The sequence below is a fragment of the Zalophus californianus genome, chromosome 13, assembly GCF_009762305.2.
Source record: "Zalophus californianus isolate mZalCal1 chromosome 13, mZalCal1.pri.v2, whole genome shotgun sequence".
In the NCBI taxonomy this organism is placed as follows: Eukaryota; Metazoa; Chordata; class Mammalia; order Carnivora; family Otariidae; genus Zalophus; species Zalophus californianus.
Genome location: NC_045607.1, coordinates 70598429 through 70614763, shown reverse-complemented (window position 1 = coordinate 70614763; position 16335 = coordinate 70598429). Strand labels below are relative to the sequence as shown.

The 16335-nt window shown below is 41.5% G+C and overlaps 1 protein-coding gene across 7 annotated transcripts in view; it reads right to left on the bottom strand.

Annotated features, from left to right (window-relative positions):
• GKAP1 (G kinase anchoring protein 1) overlaps nt 1-11256 on the bottom strand; it is an 88139-nt gene extending 76883 nt beyond the window's left edge. The window contains exons 1-2 of one of the 7 annotated variants that reach the window (XM_027616959.1): nt 11066-11256; nt 10485-10618 (exon numbers count right to left, since the gene is read on the bottom strand). The gene's annotated coding sequence lies outside the window, so the exon portion shown is untranslated. Of the gene's footprint in view, nt 1-1706; nt 1725-10428; nt 10446-10484; nt 10637-10724; nt 10902-11065 lie in introns of those variants that run through there. The other 6 variants (XM_027616952.1, XM_027616953.1, XM_027616955.1 and 3 more) reach the window with 6 other exon arrangements.
• Between the last annotated feature and the right edge of the window lie 5079 nt (nt 11257-16335).

The window sequence follows — 16335 nt, the reverse complement described above, 5'->3', positions numbered from 1 at the left end:
AAAGAAGCCCTGTAACTACTAGAAGACTTGGTACTCTTTCCATTCAAAAAGAAACAGATTGTGAAACTCAGAAATTTGTTCATTTTTATTTTGAAATGTATCAAGTACACAACTGAATAAAAAATGTTTGTAAATAAATGAACACTCCAAGTAACGAGCACTAAGATTAAGAGAATTTTAACCCACCCTGTGCCTCTCCTCAACAGCATCCCAACTCCCCCTGGGCAGAGATAACTATTATCCTGATTTTTGTGTTAATCATCTGCTTTTCTTTATAGTCTTAACATATCTATCTCAAGCCACAGTACCCCATCTGAAATAGCTACTGTCACTTCCAAAATATCCTCTTGTTTATACAGATTCCCCCCCATCAATGTGATATGGGACTATGCAAAAGTACAAATACTAGAAGTGAGAATCAGTGAGGTCCATTTTGAAAGCTAATCACACACTACAGTTTGTATGTTTTTAGGAGCAAATAAAAATGAAAAGCAATCTTCCATTTTAACCTAAAAATCCAGAAAATTATTTGGAAATCTTTGAATTTTCTGTTAAAAATAAAGAAAAATCAAAGCAAGAGCAGCTGATATTTGAAGATAGCACCTAGTAGTTATTAAATAAAAGTATTTTATTGTAAATACCACATTAAGACCTATTGCTCCTATGCTCAAAAATATGTAAATCAAGATAAAATACCATGACATATAGAAATGACATCATACTGCTAAATTATGACATATTTTTAGGCTTAAATCTTTGCTGCAAGCGTAAGTTACTACAAGGGAGAAGAAATTACAAAATGAAAAAAAGTTCAAGACTCAAAAACAGGGGCACCTGGGTGGCTCAGTCGTTAAGCATCTGCCTTCAGCTCAGGTCCTGATCCAGGAGTCCTGGGATCGAGCCCCGCATCAGGCTCCCTGTTTGGCGGGAAGCCTGCTTCTCCCTCTCCCACTCCCCCTGCTTGTGTTCCCTCTCTCGCTCTTGCTGTCTCTCTTTCAAATAAATAGACAAAATATTACTTAAAAAAAAAAGACTCAAAAACAGTATGGAAAGCATTAATTCTACTTCAACTTCAACATGCCATGTTAAAAATCCTTTAAGTTTTAGTTGCTTTGAGTACTTTAGGTACAATGATCCTACACAGTTGTTCAACAACTATTATTACATTTCATTTTAACTGTTGGGACTATAAATTGCATGGGTTAGCCATTGACAAATATTCACTGACCCTCCCTGAAGGGGAGTTATGCACCACTCTCCTACTGAATGGAGGCATGACCATGTGAGTTATTTTGGCCAGTGAAATATAAGCTTCACAAAGCTTTAAAAGCCAGAACGTGGTTCCTGCTTCTGTGATTGAGGTGTATGTTGAGATGAAGTCTCCATCGGTCAGGTCTGATGGGTCTGAAACTACATTGAATAAAGTCTCTTACTAAACTGTAATGGATACGTAGCTTGAGCAAGAAAGCAACTTTGCTGCTTTAAGCTGCAGAGATTTTCAGGTTGTTGTTACAGTATAACCTAGCCTTATCATGACTGATACCTTACACAAATAAATTTCTTTTCCATTCTAGGACTGATAGCAAAACCATGAATGTCACATTCAGACTGTTCTGCTTGAGTTAAATGTTCACAAAAGTCCCAACACATCTCCACAAAGCTCATAGAAAATTTTCTTTCTGTGGCACAGGGCAGAGCTTCCTTACCAACGTATCCTCAAATACAGTTTCCCTGAATCCTTAGGGCACCTAAGAAAACTCTGGAGAATTCAGAGATGCTGGGCAGGCCACCACCAGATGCAAGCAGTCTCATCGGGTACTCCGCAAAGGGCAGTGCCTGCACATGCTGTTCTGCGGCTACCTGTCAACCGTGAAGAGGGAAGTACATAAGCCCCTGGAAATCTACTTCATCAAACCAGTGTAGAACACACTACTGCCCATCAGGGGATGCAGGCCCAGGGAACTGCTGGGACAGTTGATGCTCTAGGTACCCCAAATGCAGCACATGCAGTAAGGGAGCGGCAGCTGCTGTCCAGAGTGGGAATGCACGAAGTCTCCTAGTGACTGAGCTTCCAAGTAATGACCTGGAAGCTCTCCATTCACAGGTAGCAGATACTTCCTCCCACTTGCCAGTGCTATGCCTTTTTAACTGCATAAAGTTCAGCTGCAAGGTGACTGCTCAAACAATGCATATGCTTTCTGAAAGTAAGAGCTTTGTCATTTTAAACACTAGAAGTTAGAAAGTCCAATCGACTCTGAACTCCTTTCATCACAACAAACTCTTTACTACAAAAAAATAAGAAATTCTTTACTACATTTTCTATGAGAAAAGCTTTGAGATTCTTTAAAAATAATTTCAACTTATAAATTACTGAATAGTTATTAAAAATGGTTTTTTCATTTTCATTCAAACAAAATTTCAATGGGAACTCAATTTGAAGAAAGCCTCATCTAAAAGTCTGGAATCAGGAACTGTATATTCTTATGTTCATGGAAGCAAGCACAATTTTCTCATGAGAAACGCTGAAAAGATTTTGAAGTTTTATACAAATTCAGCATTTAATATCTTTCCTAATACTTTATATTTTGTTTTACTTATCCTAATCATATAAAGAAAATGTAACACATTTTTCCAACCCGCTCTATACAGATGCTGAGGATCCCTTCCCAGTTTGGGGGCAATGAGATGCTCTGGTCTTTTATGTTTGTAATGCAGAAATCAAATGGCAGAAAGGCACTGGCCTACCATGCCAACCTGGAACAAGAATGCCTAGTCAAACCTGGTCAACCTGCTGCTTGCTGACAGCCCCCGAGCAATCCACCTGATCTCTGTTTCTTCACCTTTGAAATAGGGACAAGAGTGCATAGTTCACTGGGTTGTTGTAAAGATGAAATAATATATGTGATGTCTTAGAACAGTTGTCAGTACAGCAGAAGCACTCAAATACACACATCTGCTGCTGTTCTTACTATGATTACTAACTGAAGTATGTCTTGAGGTCCTGTGAGGCACAGGAGAACTGGCATAAGCTATTTAAAAATTTGGCTAAGCACGTCTGACTCCACTGCAAAAGTGGTTTGAGGCTTAAATCAACATCTAGCCCTTCTCAAAGTTAAAACTTCAATCTATGAAACAAGAGGAAAAAGTTTTTAGGCCCTGAGAGGTAGTGGTCGAGGAGTCAGCCACTGAAGAGAGTCAAACACCTGAAGATTATACCTAACAAACTGCAGAGGCAAACTCCAATCTCCCTGAAACCCAAGAATCACAGAAGGGACTATGTTTTAAACAGTGGGCACAGCAGACAGACAATAAACAATTCCTGAATGAATGAAAAGAAATAATAAAAGACAGAATGATAAAGTGAAAAGAAAGCATTAGAACAAATAGTGTTAACTGAGAAACCGTGAAAAACAAAAACCATTTTTCTGAGGAGGCAGCTATCTATAAAACACCTCAGCAACCCGTGTGTTAAAATACTTTAACTCAAGAAAGGGCAGAGAGAAATGCTCACCTATAATGATCCCTTATTTGGTCTGGGGCAGGAGTATAACATAGAACAGAATAGTGGCCGCCCCTTCACTATACATAGCAGCTGAGGGGGTAACGAAATGGGACAACTGGAAGGGCTTCATCATCTGTGCTATATGCTGTACTTTAAAAGAGGGGGCGAATGCCTGGGTGACTCAGTAGGTTAAGTGTCCAACTTGGTTTTGGCTCAGGTCATGATCTCATGGGTCCTGGGATGGCTCCATGCTCAGCATGGAGTATTTTCAAAAGATTCATTCCTTCTGCCCCCCCCACACACACACTTGCATGCATGTACACGCTCACGTGCCCTCTCTAAAATAAATAAAAATCTTTTTTAAAAAATGTATTAGCTAACACATCATCTACCTTAACAGCCAAGAGAGAAATCTATGCAGCATGTCAAAAGGTACACTAACCAGTACTTCAGAAGTGGAGGGGTGCGGGAAATGTAAATTTTAACTGAAAGAAGGAAATAAAAATATAAAAATAATACCAAACTTGTAAATATATGTATTGCTTCCATACATACCAAAAAGAAGGAAATGCACAGGACTACATATTATGCTTATTTCCTTTTCTATAGTTTTAACTCTTTCCCCCAATATTCTATAATGACCATATTTCTTCTATAAGAAAAAAAATCATTTTGGGAAGGGAAAATGGCTATCTATACCTAAATTCACAAAGGTAAACATAATGTACTCAATGCAATATTGATTTTTCTGCCCTATGCCGAAACTTAGAAGGGCAGCTACAGATCAAATTGACATAGAGATGCTCTGGTCCTTCCTGTTAGTGATGCAGAAGACAAAGGACAAAGAACAAGTGTCAAAGACGGCTTCGTGCATGCTTTTAAGAGAACATTACCTTCATTAACAAATTTTTCAGAATTTGCAAAAAGATAATTATGTTATAGCATCCAGGGATTTATTGGAAACTTTTTTTTTTGGTAAGCCTTGAAGAGAAAAGGGGATAAATAGGCAGACCATGAAAATATCAGGCTTTTTTATTTTTAAAGACACCATTTCAGGGAATGGCTAGGGTTAATATTCCTTCAGAATACTATTCCTTTGGTCTTGTGTCCTAAACTTCTGCATCTCCACCTATAGTCATAGCTAAGAGATATTAGGATGAGTAGTTTCAAATAGAGCTCTTCTTCTCCCTACTATTTTCTTTTTCTTTCTGTCTCACATGGTCTTTAAAATACAAATACTCAAATGCTCAGGTGTTTACATACCCTTAAGTGATATAGACATAATTAAGATACACAATGCAAAAACTACATAGTAGCCATCTTGAAAGCTACCAACATTGGTCAGTCTATGAATGTGGTGGCTAGTATTATAAATTAAACAGGCATTTACATATTACTAAGATACTATACAAGTCAGGTTTTTAGTCCAGAAATATAATGATTACTTTGTATGTTTCCCCCCTTCCCTTTGAGTCTCCTTTTAAAAATAAGTTAAAGGCAAGGTGCCTGGCTGGCTTAGTTGGTGAAGCATGTGACTTTTGATCTCAGGGTTGTAGTTTTAAGCCCCATGTTGGGCGTAGAGATTACTTAAAAATAAAATCTTTAAAAAAACAAACTTAAAAAAGGCTAAAAGAGAAAGAAATTAAGAAAACAATTCCATTTACAAGTGCATCAAAAAGAATACCTAGGGACAAATTCAACCAAGCAGCTGAAAAACCGGTACACTGAAAACTATTAACACACTGATAAAAGAAATTGAGGAAGACACAAATAAATGGAGAGATATTTTGCACTCATGGACTGGAAAAATTAATATTGTTAAAATATCCATACTACCCAAAGCAATCTATAGATTTAATGCAATCCCTCTATAAAATTACAATGACAATTTTCGCAGAACTAGAACAAAAACTCTAAATTTTGTACAGAACCACAAAAATAGCCAAAGCATCTTGAGAAAGAACAAAGCTGGAGATATCATGCTTCTAATTTCAAACTATATTATAAAGCCATAATAATCAAAACAGTATGGTACTGGGGCGCCTGAGTGGCTTAGTCATTAAGCGTCTGCCTTTGGCTTGGGTTATGATCCCAGGGTCCTGGGATCAAGCCCCGCACCGGGCTCCCTGCTCGGTGGGAAGCCTGCTTCTTCTCCCTCTCCCAATCCCCCTGCTTGTGTTCCCTCTCTCGCTGTGTCTCTCTCTGTCAAATAAATAAATAAATAAATAAATAAATAAATAAATAAATAACAGTATGGTACTGGCATAAAAACAGACACATAAACCAATAGAATAGAATAGAGCCCAGAAAACCCACCCAAACATGGTTAATTAATTTACAACAAAGGAGGAAAAAATATACAATGGGAAAAGGACATTCTCTTCAATAAATGGTGCTGGAAAAACTGGACAGCTGTATGCAAAATGAAACTGAACCTCCATATTATATCATACACAAAAATTAACTCAAAATGGATTCAACACCTAAATGTGAGACCTGAAACCATAAAACTCCTATAGGAAAACCTAAGCTGGGATGCCTGGGTAGCTCAGTTAAGCCTCTGCCCTCGGCTCAGGTCATGATCCCAGGGTGCTGGGATCGAGTCCCACATTGGGCTCCTTGCTCAGCAGGGAGTCTGCTTCTCCCTCTGCCTGCCGCTTCCCCCCTGCTTATGTGCTCTCTCGCTCTCTCTGGCAAATAAATAAATAAAATCTTAAAGGAAATAAAAAGAAAACATTGGCAGTAAGCTACTTGACATCACTCTTGGTGATATTTTTAGATCTGACTCCAAAGGCAATGGTAATAAAAGCAAAAATAAACAATGGGGGGAGCCTCCTTCTCCCTCTCTCACTCCCCCTGCTTGTGTTCCCTCTCTAGCTGTGTGTGTGTGTGTCTCTGTCAGATAAATAATCTTTAAAAAATTAAATAAATGGCACTACACCAAATTAAAAAGCTTTTGCACGGCAAAGAAAACCATCATCAAACAGAAAGACAGCCTACTGAATGGAAGAAGATATTTGCAAATCACATATCTGATAAGGAGCTACTATCCAAAATATATAAAGAACTCATACAACTCAGTGACAAAAAAAATCCAATTAAGAAACAGGCACAGGATCTGAATGACACTTTTCCAAAGAAGACATACAGATGGCCAACAGGCATATGAAAAAATGCTCAACATCACTAATCATCAGGGAAATGAAAATCAAAACCATAAGATGTCATCTCACACCTGTAAGAATGCCCATTATCAAAAAAGACAAGAAATAACGTGTTGGAGAAGTTGTAGAGAAAAGGGAACCCTTTCGTACTGTTGGTGGGCCGCTAGGAAAAAACAGTATGGAGGTCCTCAAAAAATTAGAACTACTATATGATCCAGCAATTCCACTAATAGGTATTTACCCAAACAAAAACACTAATTTGAAAAGATATAAGCACCCCTATGTTCACTGCAGCATTGTTTATAAATAGCCAAGATAAGGAAACAATCTAAGTGTCCACTGATGTTTGAATGGATAAAGAAAATGTGGTGTGTGTGTGTGTATATATACACATACACATACACACATACAATGGAATACGACTCAGCCACATAAAAGGAAATCTTGCCATTTCTGACAACATGGATGGACCTTGAGGGCATTATGCTAAATGAAATAATTCACAAAGAGAAAATCTAAAAAGCAAAACAAAAGAACAAATAAAACTCACAGATACAGAGAACAGACTGGTGGTTACCAGAAGGGAAGGGGGTTGGGAGATAGGTGAAAAGAGTAAAAGGGGTTAATTGTATGGTGACAGTAGATAACTAGACTTACTATGATGACAATCACTTTGTAGTATATGCAAATATAAAATTATGCTGTCTACCTGAAACTAATGTGTTATATACCAATTTCACTTCAATAACAAAATAAAAATAACTTAGAAGTTAATTTAAGTAGTCGAAGACAAAAGAAAATACCCAAGATAATTTTAAAACAACTGTTTTAGGGCACCTGGGTGGCTCAGTTGGTTGGGCGACTGCCTTCAGCTCGGGTCATAGTCCTGGAGTCCCGGGATCGAGTCCCACATTGGGCTCCCTGCTCGGCAGGAAGCCTGCTTCTCCCTCTGACCCTCTTCCCTCTCGTGCTCTCTATCTCTCATTCTCTCTCTCCCAAATAAATAAATAAAATCTTTAAAAAATAAATAAATAAATAAATAAAACAACTGTTTTAGGGGCACCTGGGTGGCTCAGTTGGTTAAACGTCCAACTCTTGATTTCAGCTAAGGTCATGATCTCAGGGTCATGGGATCGAGCCCCACATCAGGCTCCAAATTCAGTGCAGAGTCTCCTGGAGATTCTCTCTCCCCCATTCCTTCCCCCCCCACACACACACACATTTGTGTATTCTCTCTCTAAAAAACATTTTAAAAATGTAAAAAAAAACTGTTTCAGGTCAAAATGCACAAGAAACACAAAGAAGTTCACAAATATAAATATGCAGACAGCTCATAACAAGTACAGTATTCTATAATTTCTTAATAACTACCATTAGTAAAAACTATTAATTCCTCTATACTTGAAATCACAGCAATATCAAATTAGAGTGAAGTCTCCATTTTAGTATATACTCAATACTCAAAAAATCCAATTATTTGACTTATCAAATATTATAGCATATGTTAGGCTTCCTATAGTAACTGTCCTTCCTTAGATATTGTACTATAGCAAAATAAACTACTTAAAATTTCCTGAACACAGATTTAGTTTTACCTGTTCATATCTTTTTTCTGTTGCCTTTGCCTAAAATGCCCTCCCTTTCCACATAAAACTTCTATTCACTCTTCAAAATCCTGCTCAGGGGCTAGCAGCTCTATGAAGCTTTCTCTGAGCTGCCCCTCAACTTAATCATTCCCTTCTCTGTTATATGCCTGTACTTTTATATTTATTATTAAATGGATTCCATAAAATCATGTTTACTCTTGTGCCTAGCCACCTACAATCATGATTTCAACATTCTGAAAGTCAATCCCTAACAAAACCACAGGACCAAGTACACAAAAGATAAATTTATTGAATCTTTAAAAATATATTTATATTCCCCAAGTACACAGCTATTTATGCATTGAAATATGTGCTTTAAAGTAGAATGCACAGCAAAAGAAAAAGCAAAGTGCACTATAGATAATCCTCAATTCTCATAATTCCAATGTGAATTAACAATGATTATTAGCAGTTCAAATTTGTTTCATTAGAAGTGCCATTCTACTAAGTGATCAACACAACTAATGTTGTTTAGGAAACATATTTGCTTAAGAAACATAACTGGTTTTAAAGTGTTGATTAAAAAAATTAGGATACATCAGGTACTTAGTAAACTCTAAAAATGAATGGCCTAAACTATAAACAGCAGGATTTCTAAATGGCTGGTACTCTTGGACCCTTCCACCAAGGTTCTGAGGACCACTGCCACTATGACCTCATCCTGCCAGACTATGACCTCTCTAGGGTCAAGAAATGGTAGCAGTAGCCATACCTCAGTCAAGAACAACCAGATATATTCCTTTAATAAAATGATAGTCATCTTCCATTAACACGAGCAACCAGTTTAGCCTAATCAAACAAGAAATTAATATGATGTAGATATAATTAGTGTGGCCTCCTTGAAATGTAACTTAGATTTAAAAAGTCAGATTGGGCATAAAATGAAATGGCACTGAGTATCAGTTGTTTAGTTCCTGGTGAAATTTTAGCAAATATATTATTTCACGTTCCGTGTTCCTCAAGTAACACAACTAAACAGTATCTTTCACTTTGGCTTCCAATAAAGTTCACAACCAACACTTGCCAAGTGCATACCAAAAGCATGCTCCCAACACACTTCCTGCAAACAAACCACATAAATTTAATGGGTATGTCCTAAATTCCATTTTTTCTTCATAGTTAAGTACCGCTTCCCTAATCAAATCTGCACCTAATTTCTGGGGGCTGAAAAATCTAAGCAAAAAGTACAAGCAGGTACTGAGTGAGGACCTAAAGGATTCTCCTACGGATAAAACACGTGTATTTTTTGAAGGGGGGGAAATCGGAGGGGGAGACGAACCATGAGAGACGATGGACTCCGAGAAACAAACTGAGGGTTCTAGAGGGGAGGGCGGCGGGGGGATGGGGTAGCCTGGTGATGGGTATTAAAGAGGGCACGTTCTGCGTGGAGCACTGGGTGTTATATGCAACCAATGAATCACAGAAGACTACATCACAAACTAATGATGTGATGTATGGTGATTAACATAACATTTAAAAAAAAAAAAACACGTGTATTTTCATTTGCCCCAGTGCTCTTTTGGTCAACTTCCAGGTTCTTGCTCAGTCTACAGAGTGAAGCCACTAGATTGGTATCTTACAGATAAGTCTGTTGTAACCACTTACGACAATTAAGAATATCCCCCGTTAATGAGGATTTGACTAATACCAAGTAGAGTATACCTGTTGAGAAACAAAATCTAAATTCCCATAGATTAAGTATTTTTAATTTTTTCAATTTCAATTTCCCATGAAGTTTCTCTTATACTCTCATAGCTGCAAGTCAAATTTATTAAGCTGATGATTCAGGTTACAATCACAAGCAGTTACTACATAAAGAAATAGATAATGCTGAACGACGTAAAAAAAATTTCACTGGCTTTTCAGTAAAAGAAAGGTGAGCTTTCATTAGTGCCTCCCTTGAAAGCCGTAGCACCCACTCCACCGTAAAATCTAAGGTAAGAATGAAAAATCTAAAAGAAGCTGGAGAGAAAAGACAATTTAATAAGCCATTTTCGTCGTGACTGTTCCGTATCTACTAAGCCCCCTAAATGCTAGAGATCTGACAAAAATTCTGCAAGACTGCTGCTCCAAAGAATAACGGCAAGAAACAAAATTCAAAACCCTTCTCATTTACTTTTCAACAGCTAGCGGGGAGGAGGAGCACTTTCTTCAAAAAGTAATCCACGATACCTCATTCATGAATGAAAGCCAAATTTCACCCATAGGCTGTCAACCAATGCTCCAAAACTTATTCGCACAAAGTATACTGAGAAAGAAATAGGACTGGGCGAGACCTAACTCGGGCAGAGAAGCGGCTTCCAAACCTGAAAGGGAGAAAACAGCGAGTCAGGTCGTGGCTCCAGAAATTTCCGAGCGCCCGGCTCCCGGCGAGGGAGCGCGATACCCGCGGCGGGGAGGGGGCGGCGGCACCTGTCACTCGGCGGCCCCGCCACCACCGTAGCCCCCGGGCCCGGGCCCCGCGGAGTCTCGGGAGGCTCAGCCACGGCCCGGGCGCCGGGGCCTGGGGGAGGCGCGGGTCCCCCTCGTCCGCCCCGATCCCTGCGCCGAGCGGCGGGGCCGCGGCCCTTCCCATGGAGCGGCCCTCCCGCTCCCTCTGCCCAGAGGCTCCGACCAGCGAGGCCAGTCGCCTCAGGCCGAGTCCCCAACCGCCGAGCCTGAGGCGCACCGAGCGGCGCGGCCGACGCGCCACCCCCGCCTCAGGGGCGCCGGAGCGGCCCCCCGCGAGGCGGGCCCGCCCTCCGTGTACTCACCGGGCCTCCCCGGCCGCCGGCTCGGCCCTCCTCTCCCTCCTCCCCCCGCCGCCGCCGCTCCCGCGGCTCCCGGGGCGGCCGCACTGGGCGTTGGGACTAGGCTGGGTCAAGGGGCGGGGGCGGGCTCGCGCCGGGCAGGGGTCGCGCGGGGTGCCGGGCACTAACGGGCCCCGCGAACGGGCGCCGGGCTGGGCGGGCTGGGCAGGCTGGGCGGCCCGCGGCGGGGAGCGCGGCTGCAGGCTGCGGTGAGGGGCGGGGAGAGCGCGGCTGCGAGCCGAGGGCGGGAGGGAAGTCCCGGCGGAGGGGGCGGTGTGAGAGCCGCGGAGCGGGGCGGGGCGGGGCGGGGGCGGGGGCGGGGCCAGGCGCGCCCGCCGCCGCGCGCGGGGGTTTGTTTATTTTCTCGGTTGGTTGCGGCGCTGGCGCGTGGGTAGAGGTTCGCCGGTGACGTGCGCGCCCCGAGTTGGGGGAGAGGACCAGAACCACCTGCTGGAGAAGGGGAGCTACGGGGGCCGGGCAGGGTCCAAACGGCTCGCGTAGGCGGCGGCGCCGCGGTCCTCGGGGTTACCGGGAAAAGAAGGGCTTTCCCTGGGCGTGTGGAAGGAGGGGAGCCTCCCGAGAGGATAGGGCTCCGGGCCATTCCCCCCGCAGTTCGGCGGCCTCACTTGCGTCACCGAGAGCAGTCTGGGGGCCGTGGAGTGGAAGAGGGCCGTGGGACCTGGTGGCCCGGGTTCGACCTCCAATTAGTGAAGTAGGGATAGTCCTGCAAATCAAGATTTCGATAGCAAGACTGCATCAGCTCTCCGTAAGGAAAATAATCAACGTTGCTCAGTTCTCTGTAGAGTTACACAGCACTTCAGAGTTATCTTCCTTGGTGCTCCATCAGGTAGCAGGATTCTCATTTTACAAGCCAAGTAACTCACCCAAAGCCTCAGAGCTAATAAATGTCAGAGCCAGAACCCAGCTGTATTCACTTCAGATTCTGTACGCTTACCATTGATCACAGTATTTCCCTAAATTACTTTGATTTAACTAACGGTAGACATAAGCTCCCATAAGTAACGTCGGCAGGGTTACGGACCGGTAATGATGTTACCCTTACCTTCGGAGAGTAAGGAATAAAATAAAGATAAAACAGTTCTAATAAAAGACAAACCACGATAGGTGCCATATGAAAAAACACAGAGAGTACTGAAGATCAAAAAACTGCTCGTATTTGTCTGGGGGATCAGGAAAGAAAGGCAGCATGGAGGGGGAGGCATTTGGAATTGACCCTGAAGGAGATGGGGGTGTTTTTACAGCAAGAAGGGGTAGCATGAGAACGTTTATGAAGATCAATCAATGAAAGTCATGGTCAGGAAAAAGTAAATGGTTAAATTCCAGGGTATGTTGAGAAGTGGCGGAGACAACGGGGAAAGGGGGGCCCTATGCCAAGTGGGAGAATTTGTATTTAACACAGTACTTTGAGTTTTCGTGGTTTAAAAGTTTGGGGAAAGAAAGGCCTCTCTGTGAATGGATACAGAAATCAGAGGTGGGAAAACCTCCAGATAGACCTGCAAAAGGCCAGGTGAAAGGTAATGATGAGTCTGAACTAAAGGTAGGGCAGGAAGATGATGTGGAAGCAAAATCTACAAAATTTGGCAATTGATTAATTGGTTTTACAGGAAGAGGGGATAACATGAGAACGTATATGAAAGGTGGAAGCGAAAAATCAAAGAGAGTGGAGGTTCTGAGTGTGTAGGTAGTTATAGAAGAGACAGAAGTAGGAACTACCTTTTGAGAGATCGATTTAGATTTGGACACTAAGAATCTGACAGCCAGATAGAGGTGGATACTAAGAAGTTAGAAATAAAAACTTTGAAATATAGGAAAGAGGGTTGAACTAGAAAACAGATTGGTAAATTAGCAGCTTAGTGGTGCTATCACTGTGAGAGAAAAGAAGAAAAGGGCAGAATCTTGGAGAACATCTTCTTTAGAACTTTGCTACTCAAAAGTGTGGTCAATGGCCCAGCAGCGTTGGCATCACCAGGGGGTTAGAAAGGTAGAAATTCAGCCCCCTCACCCTCAAACATGCTAAATCAGTGCCCTCAATTTAACAAGAACCCTAAGTAATTTGCATCACATCATTGTTTGATAAACTCTAACCTAGATAAGAGAAGCCAACACATAAAGAAGGGATCTAATCTAGATGAGAGAAACCGGCAAAGAAGGAGGAAGTGAGAGAAGAACCAGGGTAAAGCAAAATCACCAAAGCAAGGTAAATTGGAGTTTCACAAAAGCAGGGGCAGGAAGGAGTGTTTATCGACCCTATCTAATATCACAGAGGTTAAAGAGCACAAAGAAAGTGTGTCTGAATTTTGTAATTGGGTGGTATGATCATATGACCATGTTGTTCTAATTAAAAGCTTGGAAATTCCTCCTTTGTGATGGGGACAGCCTAGAAATATAATCCCCTACCCCCCCCCATGTATATGGGACATATGGAAGTAGGTTTGTGGATTTGATAGAAATTCTTTTCTAGTTGCTTCTATTTTCTCAGTGAACTAAGAAGCAAGATCATTTTGGCAGACTGCTAATTGTCCGTCAAGATCTCTTCTCCCCTTCCTCCTGGGCACACAGACTATTTTTCTCAGCTTTTCTTCCAGTGAGTATGGTCAAGTATTAAGTTGTTGTTAGTGGAATGTGAGCAGACATCATTTCTGGCCAGTGTGTCTCCATGCATTTTTCCTTTCGGCCGGCTGGATTATGCAGAGGACTACAAGCCCCTGGGGTTGACAGAGCCACAAGAAAGAAGGTGCCCCGATGGAGAGCTGCCTGCTGATCTGGAACCCCCACCGTCAATTATTATGTGAGCAAGATCTAAATTTCTCTATTAGGTTGGAGCTTTTTTGCGGGGGGGGGCGTCTCTTTTAGCTTTACTCTAGCTAATGTAGTCAATAACTGACGGGGTCGGGGCTTGGGAGAAGGTGGAGGGAGGAGAGGTGAAAAAGCAGTCTGACTGTGGGAGAGAGATTGACTAGGGAAGCATAGTAGGGTTTTCAGGCACTAGTAAGGGCTTGCCTGAGTGAGTGGTCAAGAACTTACAGTCAGACCAGTGAATATGGTTGTGCATTTTCCGCTACCCATATTCCATTGCTTTTGTGTGGTTTGGGATTAACCAGGACTGAGATTTGGCCAGGCAAGTAGGATGGGGAGCGATGGGCGAAGTGGCTGAGGGTAGAAGCAAAGGAGGCACTGTAACTTCAGAGGAGGTAAGAGGTAAGGCTATGAGAGGGGTGGGAAACAGTGCAAAAATGGTAGGGCGAATAGACTGGTGTTTCTGATCAGGTTGAAGAAGATTTGGAGTTTTGGTACTATAAAGAATAACCTGAAAAGATAAGAGAGGGTTGGAGAGTAGGAGGCTTGAAATTAAAATGAGAGGTGGGACTGTAGTTGTCAGTAATGTCAAGGTGTAGGGAATAATCATGAGAGCGGGTTGCTGAGATAGCAGCGGGTATAAGATCGTCTGAAGAGAGCTGGTCAAGGAATTGAGAGTGTTTGAAATATATGATATATATGTATTCATCTCACAAAGAATTACCAAAGGACTGTTAGTAATGTTGGCATAGCAAGTAGCCTTGGAGAGAATGATAATGAGCCTGGTACTAAAATTTTCAAAGAATGAGGGGTTGAATTCTCTAAATTAGGGTGTTCAAGGCCATCAGTGCTTCAGTGTGTTAAAACTCTTGCAGAGATCATGTTTCATTTAAACAGGCGCTTTTAAGTTTTGTGTTACTAATGTAGGATTTGTAATTGCCTCTCTTTGACCTCTCAGATTACAGATGGTAACTGCTTTCTTTAAGAGGAAATGCCCATCTGTCTGTATTATAAAACAAACACATGTCAGGCTTCCCAGTTTAAATGACTATGCTTTAAAATTTGTCATAAACTACTCTGTTCTACCTCCAACATGTATCCTCAAATAGATACATCAAATGTGATGTTAGCTATGCTACATCAAATAATGGCTGTATATGTTCAAAATCTACATCAAAAACCTTAGGTATAACTTAAGTCAACAATAATAGGGATTGACTAGAGATCTGACAAATTGAAAATGAAAAGATTGCTTATAACTTAGAAAATGATGTACCGCATTATATACATAGGGACTCTGGAGTCAGATTGCTGGGGGTTGAATCATAAAACCTATCTAAGGGGTTATTGTGAGGATAAGATATGTAATATATACAATATAGATAAGCATTTAAAAGACTGCTTAGCACATATAAGCACTCGATAAAAGTTATAGTTATTCTATTGTACTATAATTCTTCTGGAATTGCCTATAACAATATTTCAGCCTTTTCTACTTAGAAGATATGTTCATTACATCTATACATGTTAAGACCTATTAATAAGGAGACTTCTGGTTAAATGTGGTGCATCGAACACACCTTTTTCTCTACTTCAGATACCTCATTAAAATGACAGTGAAGCAGGGGTGCCTGGCTGGCTCAGTCAGTAGAACATGCAACTCTTGATCTCAGGGTTGTACATTTGAGCCCCACATTGGATATAGAGATTAGTTAAAAACCAAATAAAGAAATAAAGAAATAATAAAATCTAAAAATAAAAAAATAAAATGAGAGGTGCCTGGGTGGCTTAGTCAGTTGAGCGTCTGACTCTTGATCTCGTCTCAGGTCTTGATCTTACAGTTGTGAGTTCGAGCCCCGTATTGGGCTCCATGGCCAATATGCTCAGCGTGGAGCCCACTTAAAAAAATAATAAAATAAAATAAAATAAAATGATGGTGAAGCAATAAAAAAAGTATAAACCCATAACATGAAGCAAAGAGGAAAAGATCCCTGCTGAAGAAGGATGTCAACAAACCTTAGGAACAGGGAAAACAGATGGATGAGTGATAAGTGACTTACCAAAACTGAGAAAATTAATACCTAAGCCTTTGGGAGGGGGTAGAGCCGGCCAGAGTGGACCCATTCACATGACAAACTCTGATGTGGGAAGGCTCTGAAACTAGAGCTGCCATAACTCTGAAAGCAGAGGTGAAATGGGACTGAAAACCAGAATTCATTATGAAAGTTGCATAAAGAACAGTGGGATCCTTCCTTCCCCCGAATCCCTATCCCATTCCATGCTGCCTTACCTCAGTAGAAGATAGGATGTTTACTTTCTGAAGAGGTTGAGTCAGAGCTCCTATGGACCCCAGGCAGAGCTGAGGACAGGGGTGACTCACTCCACAGAAAAGCAGAATTAAATGAAGTTGTGCATAT